This window comes from Xiphophorus hellerii, chromosome 3 (assembly GCF_003331165.1).
Source record: "Xiphophorus hellerii strain 12219 chromosome 3, Xiphophorus_hellerii-4.1, whole genome shotgun sequence".
Classification (NCBI taxonomy): Eukaryota; Metazoa; Chordata; class Actinopteri; order Cyprinodontiformes; family Poeciliidae; genus Xiphophorus; species Xiphophorus hellerii.
Genome location: NC_045674.1, coordinates 2,104,506 through 2,119,997, shown reverse-complemented (window position 1 = coordinate 2,119,997; position 15,492 = coordinate 2,104,506). Strand labels below are relative to the sequence as shown.

General features: G+C 39.1%; 1 protein-coding gene across 1 annotated transcript in view; it reads right to left on the bottom strand.

Moving 5' to 3' along the window:
• pear1 (platelet endothelial aggregation receptor 1) overlaps positions 1–13,802 on the bottom strand; it is a 62,688-nt gene extending 48,886 nt beyond the window's left edge. Inside the window, exon 1 of the mRNA XM_032559623.1 lies at positions 13,633–13,802. The gene's annotated coding sequence lies outside the window, so the exon portion shown is untranslated. The remainder of the gene's footprint in view (positions 1–13,632) is intronic.
• Between the last annotated feature and the right edge of the window lie 1,690 nt (positions 13,803–15,492).

The following is a 15,492-nucleotide window of genomic DNA, read 5'->3' as shown; positions in this document are numbered from 1 at the left end:
ACCCCACAAGTCTGAACAGGAAGTGATCCGTCGCCGTCTTGGTAGGCAAAGCATGGCTGAACCATGGCCTCAACTCTTTCACCGAAGTGCAACAGAAAGACACATGAACAAAATGGCTGCTGCTGTATGAGACGGAGAATGGAAACATGTCAGACGATGTGAACAAGCTGCCTCCGATCTCAGACTACGACTTATTTCACTACTTAGTGAACATAAAGAGCGTTTACAGCATGGAGGAGCTTCAGAACTGTTTCAGTGTTTAAACGGATTTATAAACGACGTACGAACTCTTGGTGTGAATAAGAAGGTTCTGCTGACTGGCAGAGTAACTACATGCAGTAACATGTAGGCTACATGTCTGTCTCAGCTAAAAGATAGAAGCTACGTCACATGAGAGAATATCTAAACTCCCTTTAACATTTTGATTTTTCTTTAGAACTTTTTCATGTTTTATCCAAAAAGAGTTTAAATAATGAGACAAAACCTGAACTTTAATCAAACGAAGAGACTCTCTGTATCTTCTGCTTTCTGTATTTGTGTGACAGGAGTTTTATTTTTACCCAGATCTTGTCTCAGGCAGATTATTGACTCTGTGGAAGTTTGTCTCTGATCCTCTCAGCCATTGTTCCAGCAGGGATCTGTTGATTCAGACACAAACTTCCTCCACATCTTTTCCTGCTACTGAAACTCAGGAAACCCTCCAAACGCCGGCGATGAGTGTGGTCTGATCAGGCAGAACATTATGACCACTGAAAGCTGCTCCGTAAATGAAAACTCACAGGTTATTTATACATCTGGAGTTTGGACATGAAAACCAGTAAGAAACAAGTGTAAAAATCATGAAATACGTCATTTACATGTGTTCAAATGAGCGTATGTGAATTCATTTTTTGTTGGCAGTCTTTGTAGTCTTTGTTTAAACTGACAGCCTTTATAAATAAGACTACTGTCTTGGGCTTTTTGCATTACAGGCAGAAACTAAATGAAGACTCAACAGAAGTGGCTTCATAAACTCTTAAAAAGAAGGTTGTTTTATGGCAGCCGAGTCAAAATAAGCATCAAAGAACAGAGCGGAGAAACTTAAACGCACTAATTTACAGTTAATTGCTCGTCTTTTCATCTAATCAGATGAATTTCTCAGAGTTCACTGGAGGCTCTTTGTGTTTTTACGGCTTCTTTTGAAAAGCTCTGAGGGCTTTTGACCTCCAGGCTCGTTCTGTAAATGTTTGTAAATCTACAAATGAATTAAAGTTGTGTGACGGGAGGTCTGTGTGAGACGCAGCAGCCCATTTGATTTGTTTTCTGTGGCTGTTCTTCCCACTGCTTTCTGACCCAACAGAGGAAGACTGGAATAATTGACTTACACACTGATATCAAGCAGAGAGAGATGCTTTAATGATCAAAGGAAATCCAGTTTCAAGGAAAATGAAGATAAAGATTGTTCTCTGAAGTTTAAAAAGACAAAGGTTTTCGGTTGGTGTGTAATTAAACTTCACTGCAGTGTTGGGAGAAAGTGGCTGCAGCTGCACTTTGACATATTTTTAATACATAACTTTTTTTTTTTATCTCAAATGTTTCATGTGCAAAGATCAGGTTTTAATATGTGGAAAGTAAATTAAATCACAGCGTAACCAGATGTAAACTGAGCAAAACACAAATTAAATGAAAGTTTACTGCAAACGATGCAACGCTTTTTTTCCTGGCAATTTCTTATGGATGAAATTTTAAGTTAAAGGGACAAGTCGCATTTTTGAATGGGAGTTTATGAACAGTAAATATTTGACCAATGACTGATATTTCTCTTTAAATCTATACTTAGTTGAAACAAAGATAAATAAGAGTTTTTTTATAGAGAATATCTAAACATTTCTCCAGAAACTGCAACTTTAGAAGCTTAAATACCTCTTGACACTTTATTGGCTGTGTGTTAATTTATATTAAGTTCTATTTTGCATTTGAACTATTAAGTTTTAAGCATTCTTAGAGGCCTCAAGTAACTTCCAAATATACCGAGTGTCCAATGTTACACTAAAAGGAAGCGTTGGGTTTTTACCGGACTATGTGATTGTTTTTAACCTCACCAGAATAAACCAACATAAATCAGGCTTTTAAGAGAACTACCTCTGTGTTTAAGGCTTTTTTAGACATCAACATGCCTAAAAATAATCCATGTTTCCTGCTGACTGACCTGAGGTGAGCAGTTTCTGATCGCTTGTTTGATTCGTTGGTTTTATGAGAGGAAACAGGCGATCAGAGTCTCTATGAGGAAACGCTGAACCTGCAGGGACTGAAAAACCGCCTAATCATCACAAAAACCCAGCGTCAAACATCCTCATAAACACAGATGTGAACATGCAACGCTTTCCTGCTGAGCGCAGCTCGACATATACGTTGATTTTGCCATAAATGTCCTCTGTGGCCTTTGTTTGGGACGGGAAGGATTCAGAGGTTGGAATCTACGGCTGAACATTTTTATCGGCTGCGTCTCTGGGGGGGTCGGCGTTGACTGACAACATTACCCTGATCTCCCTGAAGGTCTGCGGGAAGCGCCATGTTTTACTGTGACTCAAGGCGCTTGGATTTCTCTCTGCAGATAACATTCCTGCGCCTCGACTCCGACGTAAATCTCTGGGTGGTTGCTGTACGGAGGAGGAGGTAATTTACAGTAACGTTCTCGAACGTCGCCACATCTGCTTCAGATTAAGACGACACCTCAGTGGCGGCTGGATGGCAGCTTTCTCTGCTGCTCCTATTGGGGCTGAAACTGTCACAGAATCGTTCTCTGGTTGTTTTCCTCTGTTTGTGGCTTACATGGAGGTCCTGTTGCACATGTGACACCTGAAAGATTTACCAAACTAACGTGTTGCCGGCTTCAGGGAGGCGCCGCCGCCGCAGGGAGAGAAGAGAGAACTAAAGATAATAAATGAACTGCAGCTGCTCAGAAATCAGTTCAGATAAAAATCTGCCAATAGCTGCGTCGACATTACAAATGTACACAAAACTTTAACAAAAACAACAAATTATTAAATAAGAAGAACTTTTAAAGTCAAATGAATAAACTTGTTCACACCATAGGTCATTAACCCTTTAACTGGCGGTCTCCCATCCATGAGACAAATCTAGTTTGTTTGAATACTCTGCCTTTTTCGCCGCCAGTTTTAAAAACACGCCACCCCATTATCGTTCTACTACTTCCTGTTTTCTTCATGGTTTCTGCCAGTAGTAACATCCTGTTGTTGATCACTGGATTTGTGTGATGCATAAAAAGTGTTTACATTGCAGTTTTAGGAAATACACTATTTTAGATACGGGCAAAGAAATCACAAAAATAAATTTGCTAATTGGAAATGCAAAAGTTTTGAAAGAACTTCCGTTTTTAGATAAAAAGTTTTGGCTCTAGGATGAGGCGGTTTCTTGGCCGGGTCATAATTAGCGTATTTTGTAAAACTGAAATGGAAAGACTTTTATCGCCTCACATTAAGTCATGTGATCAACAATCAGATGTTGCCGCTGGCGCAAACCAGAGGGAAGAAGATAGCATGAAGTAGATGGAGGATGATGGTGCTCCATATTTTTTAACGACTTATCGCGTGAACAAACTTATTTGTGTGATTTTTCTTGCATTTCTTATTCAATGGAAACATGGCAATTTCGAAAAACTCCAGGTTTTGCGAAAAGATTAAGCGTTTTTTTTGTTTGTTTGTTTTTTTGCTGCTGTATCGGACAAAAGTAGCGTGTTTGCAAATCTGCAATGGAAACGCTTTTTCATGCATCACATGAGTCACATGATCAACAACCGGATGTTACTACTGCCGGAAACCATGAAGAAGACGACAACAGGAAGGAGTAGGAGGATGATGTCTCAGCACGTTTTTAATGACTTATCCCACGATAAGTCATGTGAAATTTTAATTGCATTTTTATTTAATGGAAACAACGCAATTGTGAAGTTATGGAATTTTTTTTTGGCATTAGAATATTGACTAACATTTGCACACATTTGTGATAAAAACGCAGCTTTAATACCTGCATTTCTATTACAAATGTGCTCAAATTTTTGTTGAATGCAGAATATCAACAAAGGTTTGCAAACATTTGCAGGTTCTACCTCCAGAACCCGCCGTAATAAATTCCTAAAACTTCAACCCTATTGATTTACAGACCATCTTCTGGCACAATTATTACTGCCTTTCTGGAAGACCAAGTTAAAACCTGAAACGTATTAAGGTGATCACTTTAGAGCTTTTTCCTCCACTCATCAACTCCCCCCCGGTCCAGATGGGCCCCATTCTGCAGCATCTGGACGTTAAAGCTTTATTTTCTTCTCTCCAAAACTTGAGCCACGTGTGCAGCCTGAAGGTGAACCTTTAGAGACGTTCCTGACTTTTTTTATGCTGTTTTTCTGGACTGAAACCATTCCAGCCCCCACCAGGCGGGGGGGCTTCCAGTCGTCTGTTTTTGCTGCCTCGTGGCAAACAGAGAGGCTTTACTGAAGACAAATCTCTGGAGATGTTTTTGTTTGGCACCTGCGTATCTGTCCAGCACCACAGGAAGCGGAGGAAGGATCCAGGACGTCCTGGGCAAACAGCAGCGTGTGGGGGAGGGGCAACATCGCCGGTCTACATGTGTGGGCACGATCTGATCAAGCTAACTCACAACTTTTTCTTTTCTTGGCCGTTCAAAGGCAAACAGAAGCAGCGAAAGGCGCAGCAGGTTTCTAAGAGCTGCTGCAAATTATTTATTATTTCAGGAGCATGAAGCAGTTTTGTTGTTAACACAGTTAATAAAACGGAGGCTTCCTCCAGGCGAGGTTAGTCTTTACAGAAAAACATCATCTGCTCATTACTTTATTACTCACCTCAGACAAAGTATTCACATCTATCTGAGTAAAGACAGAAATTTTAATGTAAGTTATCAGGATTTTATCAGACAGATCAACAAAAGCAGAGAGTAACTGCAAAGTGGATCTCCATACACATTGCTTTCTTTTCTTATTTTCAACTTACTGCGGCTGAAACGATTAATCAGATAAATCAACTATTGAAAGAATAATCAACTAATACAGTAACTGATTAATCATTAACTGGAGGCAATTTACTGAAAAAACAACATAGTCAGGGGAATAATTGAGCTAAAACTTTGCTGCATGTAAACACATTTTTCATTTAAAATCAAAACATCTTTCTAAATATATTTTAGCCAAAACTTCTCATTAGCGTAGTTTTAGGTTCAAATTCATTGCTAAATTTCTGCCTTTTTAGACAATAAAATGTTTGTTTTCTTCATCAAAAAAAATTATTTTTGCATCTTTTAATGTATTTCTAATGTTGTATAAAAAAATCTTAACATGATATAAAAAATCTGTAGAATGTGCCAATTTTTATTGGTTTACTCAATTAAATTTCAGAAAAATCACTGCTTTGTTTCACGTAGGGCTGGACAATAAATCAATAAAAATATATAACGCGAACGGCACATGATCAGTATTAATAGATAATACATCTGATAGAGTATTAACTGAACTCTGATCCAGAACCGCACAGCATTCTGGGAGATGTAGGCAGAGGAACGATTTAGCCGCTCAGCTTCAATCTGCCCACAAGTTTGGTGGCATCAACTCACTCACTTTTTGGTTGCCTAGCAACAACATGCAGAGTAGCTTGCGCAGCATCAGTTTAAGGTTTTGTTGCCGTTTCTCACGACTGGTTAAAAATAAAAAATGATGTGGTGTGATATATTTCAGGTATTTGAAACAAAAACTAATCAATACTTACCAGTAGCGACTGGTATAAAATGTTTATATTGTCCAGCCCTCGTTTCACATGGTTTCTGGTTTGAAACATGACAAAATGTTTAAAAAAAAGAAACATTTAAGTGGTATGATTTTTGTGTGTCCATCTTGTCTCAAACTGAATCGGATCCGCGCTGCAGAGCTCAAACGGAAAAACGATAGGAAGCCAAAAGAAAACATCTTGGATGTTCATCCACTGCTGCATCTCCAGTTATTTACTCTGACATCTCTACGAAAGAAACGGTCCCTGGATGAAACTATCGGACCTACAGTGACTCCGTTTCCCCTTTTCTGTCCCTCTCTGCTCCACTTTCACTAATAACTCCCTTTCTGCCAGGCAGAGCTCGTGTTCTTTTGAATAATGTTCCTGCTGACAAACTGACAATCTTTCAACGTGGCTTGAGTTTGTCTTTCTGAAGTGGCCTGGAAAACGAAGCAGTAAGAAACGGAGGAAAATAAGTCTAATAAAAAGCAAGATGGACGCTGTGAGTTTAAAACAGCTGGTGGAGTGGATGGAGGAAACCATCAAGCCTCCTGGTGTCCATGGGTGCCAAGCATGACATCAACGCCGTTTGTTTTCCACGTGCTGAACAACGACAGGCTGATACTTAATCTCCACACAGACAAACTTTAATTTTACGAGCAACGAAAACAAACACGACCCTCTCAGGTTCCCTCTGGTTCCAGCCGCCCTGCGTGCGCCGCCAGGTTGAGGCTTGACAAACAGTGTCTCCGGTGTGGCTCCGCCCACCGACCGCCAGCATCAGGAAGGAACCTCGCCACAGAACATGCAGCCTGCGGTCGGTCCGCCGGCTCATTGGCTGCCTCCACAAACCCCCCGACCCCTCGCGTTTTTATCATCCAGGCCCAAAAGAAACTGCTCGCGTTCTCCAGCCGGAGCCGAACGATGGCTGCAGTCCAATCTGCTCCAGATTATTTGCACGGCTGCAGAACATATGGAGGCTTATATAAGCCTGTGGTAGGAATATTCAACAGCGTCACCTTCTTCTGGAACCCCACAGCCCTTTGTTTTTCTCAACTGGGCTATTTTTACTTCAAAAGGGAACGTTTACCAAGACAAAAAGCTTCTTCGTTTCATGACTCATCCTCAGCACGGCGACAGAAAGGCTGCTGGGAAACTTTGCAACATGTAAACACAAGGAGGTTTGAATCCACTGATCTTTGATGTGAAAACACAAGAATCAGAGAAAAAACCGCCCTACATATTTAATGACTTAAATCAGAGAGCTGACTTCTTCCTTCAAAAAGTGTCAAACGTTGGAGAAGATTTGGTCCATATCATATTTTTGGAAAATGATTTTCTTAAATTACTCATTTTTGTTGTTAGTTTACCAAAATAAAGTCAATCTGATATAATTGCGCAGTTTGAAATTCAAAAATAAATGTAGAAACACAGCAATAAAAAAAAAAAAACAGTTTTATTGATCAAACGTTTTGGCGCTCGGATGAGGTGGTTTTCAGTCTCTATTGAAATTAGTTTTTTGTTGCAAAACTGCAAAGGTGACACTTTTTTTGCATCACTTCTTTGTGGCAGGAAGTGGTAGGACAATGATGATGGTTTTAATGACGTAACGCATGAACAATTTATTCATGTAATTTTAATTGTGTATCTTATTTAGCAGAAGCCCTGCATTTGGGAAATTTAGGGGTTTTTTTTACATTAGCGCAATATTGACAAAGTTCTGCGCAATGCAAGGAAATGAAAGGAGGCTTGAATCCAAAGATTTCTGATGTGAAAACACAAACAACCTGAATCAGAGAAAATAAACTGCCTGTCATATTTAATCATTTAACTTTTTCCTAAAAGTCTCAAATGGAGATTTGGACAATATCTTATTTTTGGTAAATTATTGGTTTGTTTTGTTTTATTTTTAATGTTAATGTACCAAAGCAACAAAGTAAATCTAAATCTGAGCAACATCTGACATTTTGAGAATAAATCTGCTTAATGGAAACGCGGAAAAGTTTTGGTTATGATGAGGCGGTTTTTTGTATTTATTTCACAAAACTGCAATGGAAAAACTTTTTTCTCACATCATACGAGTCACATGAACAACAACCAGATGTTAACTACTGGCGAAAGTCATGAAGAAGAAAACGACAGGAAGTAGTTGGAGTTTTTTTTTAGAAACTTATTCTGTGAACAAACTTATTTAAATGTTATTTTAACTGTGTTTCTTATTTAATGGAAACACCGCATTGCAAACGTGTTTTTTTTTTATATATATCAGCAAAGTTTTGTACACATTTGTAATGGAAACGCACCATCAAACCAAACACGAGGAAACGCGAAACTGCCATGTTTCAATTAAGCAAATTTATTTTCCAGATCTCAGATTTCGTAATTATGTGGCCACCTGATGGCTAACGTCCAGGCTACGGCTCGGTCCGTTCTGGCTGTGGCAGCAGAAACTCTTCCCAACCCTCAGCGAGTCGGAGTTACGCAGAGCTGACGTGGCTGGTGGCGTGAATGTGTTTGGGTCACAGAGTTCAGGTAAATCAATCATCTGCTACCTGCGGTCGGCTGGTTCGCCCAAACAGAGACGTCAGGCCGTGGTGTTGAGCTGTGGGGTCGGAACGTGTCACTGCCGCCTCGGCGCTCTTTCACTAAACCGTAGAAAAGTCCAGAAGGATCAAATTCGCCTGAAAGACTCCAGCCTCTGCTCTGCTTTCTGAAATCCCTTTGTGTCTCTGGCCAGATTCATCGACTACCAAAACAAATCCAGTCCCCCGCCTGAAACCGAACGCTGCTCTGGACAAACACACGCTGGTAAACCAGATCTCCAGCTGTCGGACGCGACTTGTAACGTTTCTGATCTCTGAAACGGCCCGTAGAGGGCCGATCTCCGCTAATGAGGATCTCATATGAGGACGCTGAAGGCAAACAAAGACGTTTCTCAGCTCACTTCAGCTCAACTGGACAACAATGGAAAACACGGAGGCTTTCAGGAAGAATTCAACAAGAAAGAAAGAAAATTTCCCAGAGATCTTTAGGTGTCCGTATACAACGGCGTGTTAAGGTCATTGTAGAAAGAAAAGAGTAGGAGAAAATTTAAGCCAAAAAATCTGAGATTTTCTAGGAAAAACAAAAACATTTGAGTTTGAAAAGTCACAAATTTGCTAGATTAATCTCAGACATTTTGGGGAAAAAACGTGCAAATTTTGAATTTTTATAAGTTAAAAATTTGCTAGAAAAAAACTCAAATTTTGAGATTAATCTCTGACATTTTTGGGAAAAAAAACATGGAAACTTTTTTGTTTGAAAACTCACAAATTAGATAGAAAAAATTCAGAAAATTTCTTAGAAAAATTTTTATTTATTTATTTTTTTTTTAAATATGACGTTCAAAAATATGAACGTCATATTTTTGACGTTCAAAAGTCAAAAATGTGATATAAATTTTGCTAGTATTTTCTAGAATTTCTGGGGAAAACAAGAAGATTTTTGAGTTTGAAAAGTAGATTTTCCAAGAACAAACTCAAAAACTGAAATTAATTTCAGAAATTTTCTAGAAAAAAACTAATTTCTGAGTTTTAAAAGTTGCACTTTTTTTATAGCAAAACTTGGAATTTAGGAGTTTCAAATGTCAAAAATGTTCAACTTTTGAGACTCCGAAAACTCGATCATTTTTGACTTCTGAATCTCAGAAATAAAAAAAAAAAGTTTTTTAAATTTCATCCATCCATCTATCTTTCTCCGTTTATCCGGGGTCGGGTCGCGGGGGCAGCAGCTTCAGTAGGGAGGCCCAGACTTTCCTCTCCGGTCACTTGTTCCAGCTCCTCCGGTGGAATCCCAAGGCGAACGCCTGAACTCCTCACCAGGGAGGCGTCCAGGAGGCGTCCTGACCAGATGCCCCTCAACTGGCTCCTCTCGATATGAAGGAGCAGCAGCTCTACTCCGAGTCTCTCCTGGATGACTGAGCTCTCTAAGGGAGAGCCCAGACACCCTGCGGAGAAAACCCATTTCGGCCGCTTGTATCCATGATCTCGTTCTTTCAGTCATGACCCAAAGCTCATGACCATAGTTGAGGGTTTGAACGTAGATCAACCAATAAATCGAGAGCTTCGCTGTTTGACTCAGCTCTCTCTTCACCACGACAGACCGGTACAGTCCACTAAATAATTTCATGTTTTTTTTGTCTGGTTTTTTTTGCAAATTTGCGACTTTGGAAACCCAGTAATTTCCACGTTCTTTCATTAAAACTTTCTGAGGTTGACCCCAATTCGCTGACGTTCAGAACGGAGGTGAAGTCAGATCCAGACAGAAGCTAACCGTCGGTTTTCAGCCGACATCGTCACCAAGTGCTGAAGCCTTCTTAATCAAAAAGCTTCTCATTCCCAGACACAGAAGTGCAACAAAGCTAAATTTGCTGTAATTTACTGTCTTTTTTATGGCTCCAGTGTGAAAAAGAAATGATTTTTTTCTTGCCAGACAGTTCGCTTCAATGCTCACAAAGTTAATCATTCTGAAACTCTAAATCTACCCATTAATCCGTCAGCCTGTCAACACAAACTACAAACGACTGTTCACAGTGGTTTAGCTTTCACTTGGTGCTAAAACTGTCCTTTAGCATCACGTTTTCTAAAGTTCTGGACCAAAACATGTCAGAATAATCTCTTAACCAAGTCCAAATGGAGCGGACCGGAGAGAAGTTACGTTATTGACTCCAAGGATGCAGAAACCGCTCGAGTCTTCTTCTGCTTAACTTCTCTGACAGTTCATGACGGCTGAGTCACCGCCACACGGCCGCCACGTTTCACCAGCCCGGCTCACTCCAGAACCTGGACCCATTCGGAGCGGCTTAATAAAAAGCAAACGGGGGCAGAGGAGAGGCTGAGGAAGCGGCGGACCCACTCCCAGCCACTTCCTCTGCAATTAATCGATGGAGGAGACTTGGCAGAAGAGGACAGCGTGAACGAGTCACAGTCGGATCTGGAGAGGCTTTCAAAGCGGCAGAGGAACATAAAAAGGGAAAGGCAGGAAATCACAGAACACAATGAGAAAAGTTGAGACAGACAGAGTAAAAACATTTACTGTGGAGGTCCAGGGAGGCTGAGCGCAGAAATAACATCCTGAATTAAGCAAGTAGATCACAGGATTTACAGCACCAACCTAAGAATAGATCATGGTTGTATAGAGGCAATTAAAGAGAAACTAAATGGAAGGAAAATAAAATGTAATATTTAAAGAGGCAGTGTTATGTAAAATTAGCCATTTTTTAGCTTTTTATTATGTTGTACTGTTAGTCCCTCATTAAAACCCTACCAATATGGAGTCCTGCCTTGATTCTTAATGGATGTTTGAGAATTATTTAATCTCCATGGCAACCATTGAGATGAGCAAAACGCCTGGGTGGACTTAGCCCCGCCTTCGAGGCACAGCTCCTCCTCACAGTTGCAGCTTCCAAGTTTCCACTCAGCTCCTTCAGACTAGCCAGCAGCAATTAGCAAACACCTGGAGGAGCTGCAGATCTGCTGAGCTCATCCACTTCTCAGAGCAACGCTGGTAAAAATGTTGCTAAAGGGTTAATAGAGGAGCCATGCTGTGATGACTTCCTGAAGGCAGTTTCAGAAAGAGCAGGAGTTTCTTAAAAACATAAATTTATACTAGAATTTGTTTTTAATAACATAAATTAAACTGATTGTTCTTATATGTACTTATTACTGCCCCTTTAACTAAAACATTCTTGGCATTTTGACTTTATTTTGTATTTACTGAGATACCCCTAAATTAATCCACTCAAGTTGCACAACTGTAAACACGTAGCAAAGCAACACTGCACAGTCTGGACATATGACTTCTATGATGAAACAAGGTGGTGGCAGCATCATGCAGTGGGGATTGTTTTCCTCAGATTGAAACTGAGCTGTTTTGTGAAGAACAAAGAGAAGAACGAACATAAAAAAAAACACTTGCAGCTGTATTTGCAGATTCAGAGGAAGTTCTGTAAGTTATGACTCAGAGGTTTGACAACAAAAGCACACCACACTTTTCAGATTTTTATCTATTAAAATCATCTGTATCATTTCCCATGTTGGTCTGTCGCTGAGAAACACACATGCTGATGTTTGTTTATAAAATTTGAATCAAATCAAATTTAAACTCTTAACTAAAGTAAGTACATTAAGGGAAATACTTTTACAGTAATGGAAACATCAAGCCTGTCTGTGAGTCATGAGAAAATATATCAGATCATTTTCATGTTTCACGATGACTGATTTTAATCCACTATTCTTCATTTTACTTCTGTCTGCTGAGGAAAAGGAATTATTGCCAAAAAAAAGAAACTACAGTGGATTTTTTAAAAACTTATTATCTTAACTTTTGTAAGGTTTTCCCAAAATATTGTGACAAACATTACGGTCTACGTCTCCCATTCCTGTTTCCTCCACCTTTAATAGACTTTAAACACATTTTTAATCCAATTATTTTGCTTTTCTTTTAAATAAATCAAACCAAAAATGTTCCACTTTGGGCTGTGAGTCGTGTTTTGTTGCTGCAGCGTTAAGATTTGCACCTTGAACCCGCCTGTAGGGGGCAGCCAAATTCACTTTGTTTACATACAGCACCAAATCACATCAGTGTAAATTAAACCACATCCTGGTCCACTCCAAGCCTACAGGGGGCGCTGCAGAATTACATATTTATTATGTATGTTTATGAGATGATCTGTGAAAAGATCAATCTCCTCCAAGTCCTGAGCTCTACTGCCGTCTGAAGAAATGCATCACAAACAACCAATCAGAGCCAATCAGGAGGCGGGTCTTAGCGCTGTCAATCAACTTCAGGTAGTCGCTACTAAATTTGCTAATGGCTGAGAAACAACTTACAATTACATGAAAACTGTTTATCCGCCATCATCAGTGGCTCTGCTGCTAACTAGCCTTAGCATTCACAACAAGGTAACAGCAAAGGAGCTCAATTTTTTTTCACAGATTTTCTGTCTCTTAACAATAATGTGACTGTAAATTAACTGTATTACTATTTTCTTATTAAAACATCAAATTCAGGATTTTTCAAAACAATTTCAATTAACTTAAGTAGAAAATGGGCCCCAAATCCAGATCTGCTCAGGGCCCCAGAAACGCTTCAGCAGGCTCTGGCTCTGAACCAACTCAGTCTGAACTCAATGAAATCAATTAAATTCATCCAAGAACGGTCCAAAGATAAAACAATCACATTCAAAACCAAATCAAATATTCAATTTAAACAGTTTTAGAAACAACAGTCAATCCAAGCATCCAGGAAGTCCAGCAGATTGCATGAAGTCAATAAAAAAATTAAAAAGTAAAGAATCCCTCTTCGGTGTGAGAGACGCGTCTTTAAAGAAGCACTGAAACAGATTTAAACCCATCATGATGGCCAAAAAGCAGCTGGAACACTTTTCTCACCGCCGGACTTTAATGGGACAGTTTCTCTGAGTTTCATCTAAAGAGCCAAACGTCTTTAAAGCCCATTTTTCAGTTTTAAGGCACTTAGAGTCCATTATCTCAGGACAACAGCTGGACAGGATAACTCATAACAACCGTAAATAAAGACAAAATCCGTAAATTATAACTTGTAATTAACTTTGAAGTTTCAGATTAAACAAATCCATTTTGGTGCGAAGGCATTTTATTTTAGGGTTTTCCTGGTTATTTAACTACTGAAATAAAAGCTGCCAGCGCATCACGTTTCTTCAGCTCAGCAAGTTCCCAGTTTTTGGTTTTTATTTCCCATCATTTTTCCTGCAGTAAAGCAGCCAACGCTGACCTCACGCTGAACAATAAAAACAACACATTTCAGCTTCACTTCGCTTTAAAAAAATGAATTTACTCACCTAAAGTCGGCCAACAGCTGCCCGGGTCGGAGGGAGCTCAGTTCATAACCGAACCGAGGAGAAAACGGCCCGTTCGGTTCCGGTTTCTAACGAATCTCGGTGTCAAAGAAGCTGCAAGTCCGAGTAAACATTAAGAAGTGAAAAGAAATAGAGCCGAGCATCAACCGGGGGAGGGAGAGAGAGAGAGAGAGAGAGAGAGAGGGAGAGAGAGAGAGAGAGGGGGGGAGAGGGTCCTGGGAGGAGGAGGAGGAGGAGGAGGAGGAGGAGGAGGAGGAGGAGGAGGAGGAGGAGGAGGAGGAGGAGGAGGAGGAGGAGGAGGAGGAGGAGGAGGAGGAGGCCTGATTGTTGTTTTTATCTCCACTCTGAATTTTTACAGATTAAATGATCCGCTGGGAAAATACCTGGAAAACAGACGAGCTGCTTTCTGACAGGTGAACAAGAGCAATTTATTTACAAAATAAGAAGAAAATCATGTTTTCTAAGAATAATTCAGGTAAATATGTTCATTTTTTATATTTTTCCTCTTTTATATGAACGTATGATTCTTTATTTCTGGATATAATTTCTCCTGATTGTACGACGGTTTTTTTTATGTCATTGCAGATAGAAAAAAATAATTTCCTCTAAAAACTTCAGACGTTTTCTAAAAAAAAAAAAAAAGTACATTTCTGAGTTGTAAAAGTCAATTTTTGGGGGGGGAGGGATGTTAATATTTTTGACTTTCGAAAATTTATAAAATTGTCCACCTTTGAAACTCAGAAATTAAATAATTTTTTCCAGCAAATTTTGTACTTTTGAAACTCAAAAATATTGAGATTAATCTTAGAAATTTTCCAAAAAAAAAGCAACTAATTTTCTAAATTTCACAAGTTGAAAGTTGTAAAATTAAAAACAAATTGGTTTCAAACCCCAAAATTAAATTTTTTTTCTAAAACACTTCTGGGATTTCTCTCAGCAGTTTTTTTGAGCAAATTTTGTATTTTTCAAACTCTGTAGTCTGAGAAAATAAATGGAAAAAAATCCAGGAATTTTTAAGTTTGGAAAACCAAAAATTTGCTAGAAAAAACCCCTCAGAAATTTTGACATTAATCTGTGAAATTTTCTGGAAAAAAAACCCAAAATTAGTTATGAAATTGAGAATTTTACCTTTGGAAATTCTGAAATTTGCAGCTTTTTTCTTTTCTAGCAATTTTTCAACTTTTCAAATTCAGAAATTTTCTTGATTTTTCAAAGAAATTTCTGAAATTAATCTAAAAAAAATTCTAGCAAATTTTCAGCTTTTCAAACTGAGAAATGTTCTTGTTTTCTGTAGGAAATCTCTGGAATTCATTTAAAATTTTCTGAGTTTTTTGTGTAAATTTGCTCTTTTTTCATTCCCTGTGATTTGCTGTGGTTTGGTTTTCAGTCGCAGGTTTTCTCCTTTCCTCCCGGGTCGGATCTTCTGTGAGGTCCTGAGTTTATGTTCTTGCCACATTTTAGTTTAACTGAACTCTGGATTTATGTTTCCACGTTTCCTGCTGCTGTTGGCTTTAAATAAACTTTATTAAACTTCACCTGCAGTCGGTGGCATCTTTACGGTCCTCTGGCTCTTTAATCGTCTGACCAGAACAAACTCAACGGGAGGAAACATCAGCAGCTGAAGTATTTGCACCCTGGTATTTTTTAACATTTTGTGACAGAAATATAAATTAAAGGCTGCTGGGATTTTATAAGATGGAAGTTCACCAATTTGTGGAGAATTTGAATTAAAGGAGCACAAATTTTTCACCATTTAATTTGAAATGTAACAATGGAAACGTTTAGCTCAGTGTTTTCAGTCGTCGCTGTCCTCCATGTTTAAAGTGGACAGAGTCTAATTTC